The sequence below is a fragment of the Ammospiza caudacuta genome, chromosome 2, assembly GCF_027887145.1.
Source record: "Ammospiza caudacuta isolate bAmmCau1 chromosome 2, bAmmCau1.pri, whole genome shotgun sequence".
NCBI classification, from domain to species: domain Eukaryota; kingdom Metazoa; phylum Chordata; class Aves; order Passeriformes; family Passerellidae; genus Ammospiza; species Ammospiza caudacuta.
In genome coordinates, this window is record NC_080594.1 from 21,036,974 (window position 1) to 21,047,081 (window position 10,108).

Here is a 10,108-nt window from a genome sequence, read left to right on the forward strand (position 1 = left end):
TGGGCAGGTGCTGTTGGGGTGACAACCTTCCCAAGAGCAATCCCCTCCCGGTCCAGATGACCAGCTCCCCCAGACCACCTTAAACTCAGGCCCGAATGGAATAAATGCACGCTCGACCAGAAAATGAAGGAGGGCTCTTGACTCGAGGACTCCAACTGGGCTTTATTACAGGAACAGCGGAGGTTCTAGGGAAGGTAGGGTCCAGGTGAGGTGGAGAGTATGACTGGCTGGAAGGCCCACAACCACAACTGAAGGGTCTCTGGACCCTTCAAGGGTCTCTCAAGAAGCCAGAGAGAGGGTGCTGATCGCTCCCACAGAAGCACAAGACACCCAGGCAGAAGGCACTGACAGCCCCAAGCAGGGGAGGGGACCAGGTATATAACTGGGGAAAAGTGGGAGGAGTTGGGACACAAATACACCAACAGGGTTAGGGGAGAAGGGAGGAGCTGGGATGGGGTGACACGACCACAGCCAATGGGGACCGGAAAGGGGAGTGGTTCTGAACAGAGGCCAGTGGGTGAACAGAAGGTACAGAGTCTTCTAGAACAGGGGAGGGAGTACTATTGGAGTGCCAAGGCTAGATTTACATAATGGAATGGAGAATCTTGGGAAAATGTTTCAGTTTCTCGCCCTGAACTGGAATGGAGTTTCTTCCCAGGGCATTCCCACTTCAGTGCCTGACCCGTGGCCTCCCACATTCCAAGTGGATACTTTTCTTTGCACCACACTCAAAGGCCAACACCAATTCCTCTGCCCTAACAAACTTTTTCTTTATCTCTTAGAGTCTGGTAACAAACTTATAAACATTGGCCAAAAACAGAGCTTGCAAAACTGTCAGTGGAGAAAGCTCTTTGCTACCTACAATTTCAATTGCACCCATCAAACTACAAACACCCACCCTGCTATTACCACTTTCCTTCTCAGCTCTAGTTACCATTGTTAGCCTTCAGTCTCTGAGTCAGGATCCAAATGGCACTAGGGTCTGCTCACGCATGAAAGCTACAAGGGACAAAACCCTGCCTGGCCTCTGCATTCCCACTGACAGTTCAACAACTCTAACCCAGAGTACTGCCTGTTGGGAAAAGCCTTTCAATTCACTGAGACCACCCAAAGTGCCCATCCAAACTTTGCCAAGGAGAAGAAGAACTAGAAGCCCATCTCAAAAGAAAAGGCAGCCCCTCCAAAATCCAAAACATCCAGGGCCTGATCCTATAGAAAAATGTCGGAACACTGCTATTGGGCATTAGCTGCATGGGGCACTAGATATGCTGCACACTAAGACCCAGCCCAGCTCTTTACCTTGTCCAAAAGAAGTGTGCTTGCAGAATTTCAAGAAGGCTGCCTTGAGGAAGTGGAAAACATATGCCAAATGGATTCTTTCAGGAGGGAGACTGCCTTCCAAAGATGGATACCAACTTCATGAATGTACGAATTGAGTCAGTGCTTCCAAACCAAATATGCCAGGATAGAAAGTTACTGCTGCCCTTAAGCTGCATGACACAGCTTCTTATCTCCAACTCCAACACTGGGGCTAAGTTCTTTCCTTCCCATGAGAAAGCATTGCTGTTCTCCTTCAGGAACTTAACAAGCAAAAGTTGTATACCATGTCCGGTACTGACTCTGTCCAACAATGGCTCCTACACAGAAGGGTCCAGGACAGAAATGTCTTGCTGGACTATACCTCCCCACGGTACCTTATCAGCTGCCCTACCAACATTGCTGCCATATCTTTTACTTCCTATGGAAAGGCACTCCAAGTCACTTGGCTTTGCCTTGCCTCCAGTACTGTGCCTAGTTTTCCTAGCCTATCCTAGCTTTGCTTCCTTGCCTATTATGTCTGCCTCACCTAGCCCTACAAATAACTTCCTAGCTTGGCTTTGCCTTGCCTACCACTCTTTGCCTTGCCTTCCATGCAGTAAGGCAATGCAAAGCAAGTGTAGGCGATTGTAGGCAAATCAAGGGAGAGGTTGGCAAGGCTGGAGCTGTGAGGGGAAAGCAAATGGAGTGGTAGGTGAGAAAAGTCCCAGAAGTTAGAGGCAAGGCTGGGCATAGGAAGTAATGTTAGCAGAAAGGGCTAGGCAAAGCAAAGCCCCAGAGGAAAACTGTAGGCGGGTCAAATGTGGGGCATGGGCATGCAAGAGAATGCAAAGCAATGGAGGATCAGCAGGGCAAGGCAAGGAAAATGTTGGGTTGCCAAAGCAAGGCAAGTGGCAGGTACATTCAAATATGGCTGGTACACAAAAATGGCCAGGTTAGACCGCTCTGTCCAGCCTTGATCTTGCATGGGCCATTGCTAATCTGCACTAAGACACTTGCATTACCTGCTTTCCTTTGTATGCAAAAGAATTGTCATTCTGGTCCTGAAGCCCAAGGGTGAAACCTGAATTTTGCATCCAAAATTCAAGACATGCAAGGATAGATGTCAGAACAAAGCTGTCAGGACAGATAGGTATGCTTGCATGTGACTTCCTCCGGGCTTCCTCCCACATGCTCCTGAAACACTGGGGCCTTGAGAAAAAAAAGCCAGTGAAAGCCTGGAGAATCCTAGGAGAAGCAGGCAGGGCAATGCAAGTTGAAGAAATTCCACAAAAGGAGATTTTTGCCATCGGCACACTATATACAGTCGCGAACAGGATGGGACACTCAAAATTAGTGCCGTGAGCTGTTTATTTCGAACATCAATCTCAGTAGATTGTCAGGACAATGGAGACAACAGATGTTAACAGCTCGCTGATTCAAATAGAATGCCAAGGAAACGTAATGTTACAGCGTAGCATAAAGCCATCTCAGTCCAAGTTTCAGCCAATCACACATAGAACAAAAACATATTGACAATAATTCTATCCCATCATATGAAGCACACATAGTTAACACAATAGAGACTTTTTCTGTAACAGAATGGCTCGTTTATGAGAGACAACGCACAGAGACTCATTCATATTAACTTTCTAAAGATGTACATTAAATAAACTTGTTGCAACCTAAAAGGGCAAATCACAGAAGCTTATTGTTCTATTTCTCACGTCTGCTCTACAGCTTAGAAAACCTTTTCTGCTGCATTAGCACTGTTCACAAATCTGCTGTCTGAGGCCTGTCTTTTTTACCACTTTCTCAAAACCCTCTAATTTTATAGATCCCAACAGAGATGTGTTGAATTCCAGGTGGGGGACAGGTGAGCAAGGTCATGCAAGGCAAGGAAGGCATTCAAGGGCAAGGCAAGACAAGTGGTGGCTTTGCCAGGCAACACAAAAGAGAGGGAGGCAAGGCAGTAAGAGTCCTAGAAGGAGAAGGAAATGAAAGATTGGAGCTGGTCAACTGGGAAGGAAAAGGAGGGTAGGTGAGCAAGCCACTGGGTTGGTACGAAGGGCAAGGGAAGGACATGCATGGGTCAGCAAGGTGAAGGAGTGGTCAGGAATGAAAAGGAAATGCAAGATTGGGTAGGAAAGGCAAGGCAATATAGGGGAGGGGTAGGCAACACAATGGGTGTCTTAAGAGGAAATGTCCATGCACAGCAAAGCCAAGAGAAAAGTGGTAGAAAGTTCAAGGTAGGGGATGAGACAGAGTGAAAAATCTCCCAGAGTAAAAATCGATTTTGAATTAGGTGAAATGTCTAGGAAGGGTGAAAAGTCTGTAAGGCCAAAGCTGATGGGAAAACTGCAGGACAGAGATAATGAAGAGACAGAGAGAGACAGAAAAAAAAAAAAACAAACCAGAAACTACTGCACGGGCAGGCCACCCTGACCCAGGAATTCTTTTTGATAAAGAGGAACTGATGATAAATGTCACACAGAGTCCATAAGAATGAATATGTATGAACCTATTGTGAAACTGTATGCATATGTATTTGGGAGGAGAGATAAAAAGAGATCTGAAGTTCTCAGAGGCATGCATGCCCTTTTAGGGAGAGAAATCTCCGCATGTGTCCAGCACTGCAATAAACAAACATACCAGCTTTACAACTTTTACAAAGTTGTGGAGTTCTCTTATTTTCTCTGCAAAACAGGGATAGGTGAGTGCAGCTGAGAAAGAAAGAAAGTGCATAGCTCTCTCCTGTGTGTGTGTGTGTGTGTGTGTGTGAGAGAGAGAGAGAGAGAGAGAGAGAGAGAGAGAGAGAGAGAAGTTTGCAGGATGTAAAGCAAAGAAAGCTGTCTCTTGATTGTGGAGTGAACGGATGTTTTCAAACCTAAGCAGCAAGGTCCAATCAACCTTTTCATCCTGGCATATCTGTGTGTGTGAGACATAGCCAGAAACTTCTCCATTGAGATTCAGATGGTGTGAATAGCTGAGCAGGAAAGCACATCACATCAGCATGTTTCAACAGAAGCAGTTTGTGAGAGAAGGAGATGGATATATGGGATTCCAGCAATATGACAATAAACTCAGTTGAGAAGCAAAGTGCAATGCCTCAGTGCGTGCTCTGAAAATAGAAGGCTGCAAGGAAAAGGCAAGGGGACAAGTCAATGGAAGCTTTCTGTCCTGGCACACTTGAGCTGTTTGTAGGTGAACCGCTGTTCAGTTTCACTAAGGATTGTGTGACACTCAGAGGATGCGCTTTTCCATGTAGCTGAGAAGGAAAATGAGAATCACCAGTGTGTCTGGCAGAGTTTGTAGGCTGCGAGGAGAAGGTGAAGGCCAGGCCTGGTTTTTGGCTGTGGTGGTTGTTGCAAGGAAGAAGCTGCTGGATGTTTTAAACTTTTGGGGATCTGCGAGAGTGAAAGACTATGCTGGTACCTCATTAAACTAATGATTGTTGATCATCTGGCTGAATCTATGACATAAACCATAAGTGAGATTTCCCCCCATTCACGCCAGTTCACCTTTTCACTTTTTTTCACGTTTTCATCCAACAGCCTGAGCCTTTTTGAGGCTGCTGTCAAACACCTTGCCTTGAAAGCTACAAGTGTCTCAGTTCAGCCACTAAGAAACATGGAAAAGAGCTCAAGCCAATTTCAGAATTACCCTGAGCAGAGCTGGTGTTTCAGTACCTGAAATTACCATTGTGAATATGTGCAAGAATCACCATTTTATTAGGCAAACATTTGGAATATGGTAGCAGCTTCATCTTCTTGTCGTTGCAGTCCTTGGAAGTTTTGCTATTTACTGAAACAGGAAACAGATCAAACACAAGAAACCTAAGAATCCAAGCTCCCTGGCCATTGGTCAAATAAGCACTTGATTAATTCAAGGTGCCATTGTAACATACAGAATGGCTCTGAGCAGGAAAATGGAAGTGTTATCCTTCATGGGGGCAGAAAACCTTTATACCGCATGAACTCTGGGAGTAATCCATCATGCCTCAGTGTGCTGTGGCTGGTCAGAGAGCTACACGATGGGTCTCTGTGCCCATGGCACTCTCAGGGCTCAAGGCCCCACAGAAACTCCCCACCTTACAGACATGCAAGTAAAACGAAAATGCAGTTCTCCAGACAGCTTACTGAAACCAGCTAGGAGTTCCCAGCATCATGCTGGGCACTTCTGACCACAGATAGATTTGGTTTTAATGAATCCAGAGCAAAGTTGCATTTTCCTAGTCTTCAGCTCTACTAAGGTATTTTAAGTAACATGGTGAGAAAAACTTTTTTTCGGAAATGATACATAACAGAGGGCATAATATATGTTTTGCTGCTATCTTCTTTTGCTGCTCCATTTTGCTTGCTTTGCTATCACTTTCTGTCAAATAAATGCTAGCAAAATACCTAATCAAGTCCTGCTGTAAAGACAGACTGCCAGAGAGGTAGAGACACTTTGAAGATTTACAAGACCCTTGTAGCATGTGTCTAGGTCAATTTGTATGCAGATTCTTTCTTCCAGCAGGACTTTTTTTGCACCATTAGGGCACATTGAACTGAATCCAGTACAAAAGCAGTGAATATGGGAATTGTTCTCTTTCAGTTTGAATGGTGATAAAAATGCATATCAAATAAAAGCATTTTAGAGCAGGAGGAAGATTTTAAATGTTGCTAGCAAATCATAAAAAGATGCATATTTACAGGTTGGGTTCCTTTCAAAATTTACAAGATTTCCAGACAGAAAACATAGCTTAGTAAATTGCAAATCTAAATCACTATCTATCTAGAAAGGTGAAATAACAAAGAGCAAGAGGAAGAAAACCAAAAAGAAAATCAAAGGAAGCCAGAAATAAGGCACAACCTCCCCTACTTTTCAGCTTATTACAGTACCTCAGAAGTACCTTTGAGTGTCCTAATAGTCATGTTAAGTAGAAAACTGTGCCAAGAACAATTGTGGAAAACTGGAAAACTTTGCTATCCGAACAGAAACACTTGGTTTGCTTTCACAACTATTTAATCTGCATGCAATATGTAAGGTAAGGGTATGTTTCATATATTCAAAACCAATTTAAAAATATTTCCAAATTGAAGGGACTACTTTTTATTTGTTTTGAATTACTTGGCTAAATATGGCACACATTAAAATACCACAGACATGTCATTCGTTTTAGAGTTACCAAGTGCAAAGGAGGGAAGTATTTTGTGTGCTTAAAAAAGTAAAGTATTGGAGAGTGCTTTTGTTACTTGTTTAGAAGGTTAGAATATGTGTAAAAGATGCTAGCTGGGGACTTGGAATTAATGAATTATTTGCTGTAAGTAGGTCAAATGACATTAGCTTTCAAAAAGAAAAAGTAATCTTATTCCACATTTCACTATTCTGAAGTAAATTAGTATCCCACAAGCTCAATATGGATATGAAGAGGGATATGACATAAAAGGTTAAGTAACACTGTTGATGGCAAAAGGCTTACCTGCTTCACACAAATACAGGAGATAAAATACTGTTTTTACACAAATATTGCTATTCAGAGCTTTCCTTGAAAAGTTTCAATGACAATCATGACAGTAAAATTGAGTGACAGTGAAATTTACTCAATCATGACAGTAAAATTTACTCACTCGTGAGAAAAATTCTTAGTGTGAGCTAAGTACCTTAAGCAAAGGATAGGTCAAGCATAACTAATATTTGATGCAAAAAAAAGGCAATTTGGCCTGTGTTTGGCACATCTACTCCATTAAAAAGCTTACTCTGTCTCAGATTCCTTTTCACGGATACCAATTCAAGTTGTGAAACTTCATGGAAATGATTTAAGGAAGGATATATTAGAAGAATGGAATAATGATTAATGTTCATTTTCTTTCAACTGCTTTGTTTGCCCTTTTACATTTTTTATGTCCTTTCTGTTATCACCATGATAGCAGTGCAGCAAGTGTTCAGTTCTAAGCTGTCCATATTGCCAGCTTCTGGACTACGTTCAGAAAACTTCCCACTGGTTTCATATAGAAATCACAAGCAGTAGAGATGAGTAAGATTGCAAAAATCTTCTCATCTCCTTCTGGAGCAGGACGATGTCTTTGACCAATTCTTAACTAGACAACTTTCATCAGTCAAGAGGGACTCTCATGTTCAAGAGCTAAGTAATGACAGCTGTAAATGATAAAAAGTACATTGAAATTCTCTTTGGACTCCAGAGCAGAGAAATGAAGGAGCTTGAATTCACCTTCTTGGGCAATTTTAAAATGCACATTAACTTTAGGATGGGAGCTAAGTCATTGTAACATTTGTGGAGTATGTCTGTGTAGACAGAGTTTCCATCACTGCAGAAGCAATGTCATTTAACCCATGTTATCATCACTAGCTGCAATGCTGCAGTTACTGCAGAGTATCCGCCACAGGTTTTACAGGGTGGGCTTTTGTGTGTAAACCCTGAGTAACATTTCAGAGAGAAGTATTTTGTGGGGGGGAAAACCCCCTACTCTTAACTATTTCAAATAATGGGTACATTTGAAAGAAAAAAAAGATCTAAAACCTTTAATTTCTAGATGTATTACCGGCACAAACTGTACCAGAATTTATGATGCTTTTGATTATGATGTCATAACTCTACCATGGATGCTCTTGCTCTGGAATATTCCTTAAGAAACAAAACCCTCTATAGAAATTAAAAAAAAAATAGCTAAAATATTGGGCTGCATGATTTCAAAGGCTATGTACTAAAGGCCAAACACTTGTAATAATAGTAATGAGTGGACTAAAAGTTAAATCAATACAGCATAACATAGTTCAAAGATATCTTGTGTCCTAATGTTCCCACAGAAGACTGTAAAAAACTCTATTTTTGTGGATTTAGATGTACCTTCTACTTCTTTTCACTGTATGAGAATGTTTATGACAAGATTGGATGACCTCATGTGACCTTATATAAGTAAAAAAAGAGGAACCAGAAAATAAAGGCAAAATTGTTAATTGCAGGTTGAAAGAGGGAGGTCAACAAAACAAAATAAAAAAGAAAAGTAATAATTAAACCTCCCACCATTTTCTGTGAAAGTAAAGGCACAGACAAGAAAGAACAACTGCAAAATTCTCACTAGAAAAACACACTTTATCCAGCTCAAGTATTTTGCGGTACATTTCTTGCTGTTTTTTCATGTCAAACATCTTAACCACTGAAGGTGTCCCTTTTCTCTTTCTGGAATACAGCTAGGAAGATGGCTGTGTCATTGCAGACAGGTTGCTATTCTTAGAGGTGTCCAGCTGAAAGTCCTGTATCAACTGATTTGCTCTGTCACTTTAATATGGCATGACTTAACCACTTACAGTTTCAGCACCTGAACTTGCCCAGCCCTACAATTCTTTGCCCCTTGAATGGTTATGCTCCTTGGCAACTGAAAACTATGCAGAACATGAAACTATGCAGAATTTGCACTATGAGATGATACCAAATGAGTCACACTGGCAGATTAACTGCTTAAGTAAGCCTTCAGGAAATCAGTGACCGCTGTTTTAGATAGGCCATTCAAGTTAATTTGCAGGTGCACCTTTCACTCCTTTTTCAACTGTCAGCATCACAGGGTGAATAGTAACCATGGAGTCATGATTATTTGGATTCTATTCTTAGCTTTAGGAGAGAAGTAAAGCAGCTGAAGTACCTATTTTTGATGTGATACCTAGGAACACAGAGTTGACACATTTCATTCAAGTCCAATCGCAAATAGTAATACTAAAAAGATAGGATTGGCCTCTTCATGATGCTCTTCTTGTTTTACAGCCTGCTCTGATTCTGGTGAAACTTTTTCATTATCTTCTCTCCAAAAAGGAGGAAGTCTAATTAAATTTCCCTCCCTACTGGTGCAGGTTTACCATTCAGTTTGTTGAGCCTAAAAATGGAATTGGAACTAGCAGGAATTGCTGTATTTTTAAATTCCTAGTCCATTAAGACAATCTCTGTTAAAAGCCTTCATGCTATTGGCTAAAGAATACTCTGTTTCCCCCAAGAGCGAATGCATGCAATTTAATCCAACTCTCTGTAACAAACTCCAGTAATACAAAATCCAGTAATACAAAAGAGTCACAAATAGCAGGAATAATTATTGGACCATTTAGGGAAGCAACTTTCTCACCTTCTTTTGGAGTGAGCATAATCTGCTAGCTGAAGTAACAAACTTGAGGACAGAAATCTCCCTGCTACTGAGAAGTTGCTGGCATGGGAACCACTTAAGCTCTGTGACTTTCCCCTTTCCATTCATCAGTCAACCGAAACCAGCTATGAGTTTTGATGGGGTCAAAAATTGACGGGGTCAATCAAAGACAAATGATAATCTATACAGAGGTCTATGAAAGGTCCTTTCACTGAAATGTTAATGTGAATGAAAAAGCAGGAGAGTTTCCTCTGTCAGTTTGAAAGCTGCACACACAATGCCTCTGTTGTGTAGCTTCATTCCAAACCTCTTACAAGCTGCCGCGCTCTCCGTCTCCCGGAGGCGCAGAAGCGCCTTCTTCGCACACAAATCATCACGCTGTCACCTTGCGCTCCAGAGTGCGGCTTCTGCCGAAAGATGACCGGGACCGGCGCTTACCTTCAGAGAGCCTCGTATCTCTGTCTTCTGTGTCTCTTGTCGCCTGCATTTAAGTGGAAAGCTTTTCCACTCCGTCTCGCATGGAGAAGCTGTACCAGCACATCAAACGTCCCCTGAACTTGCCCTAGGAGATCTATGAGTTTGCATCTTTGCATCTCGCAGCCTCAAGGGAAGCCCAAGATTCTCCATGGAGGGCTGCTAGAAAATTTGCTGGAAACAGAGGAAAGTTGTCTAAGAAGTCC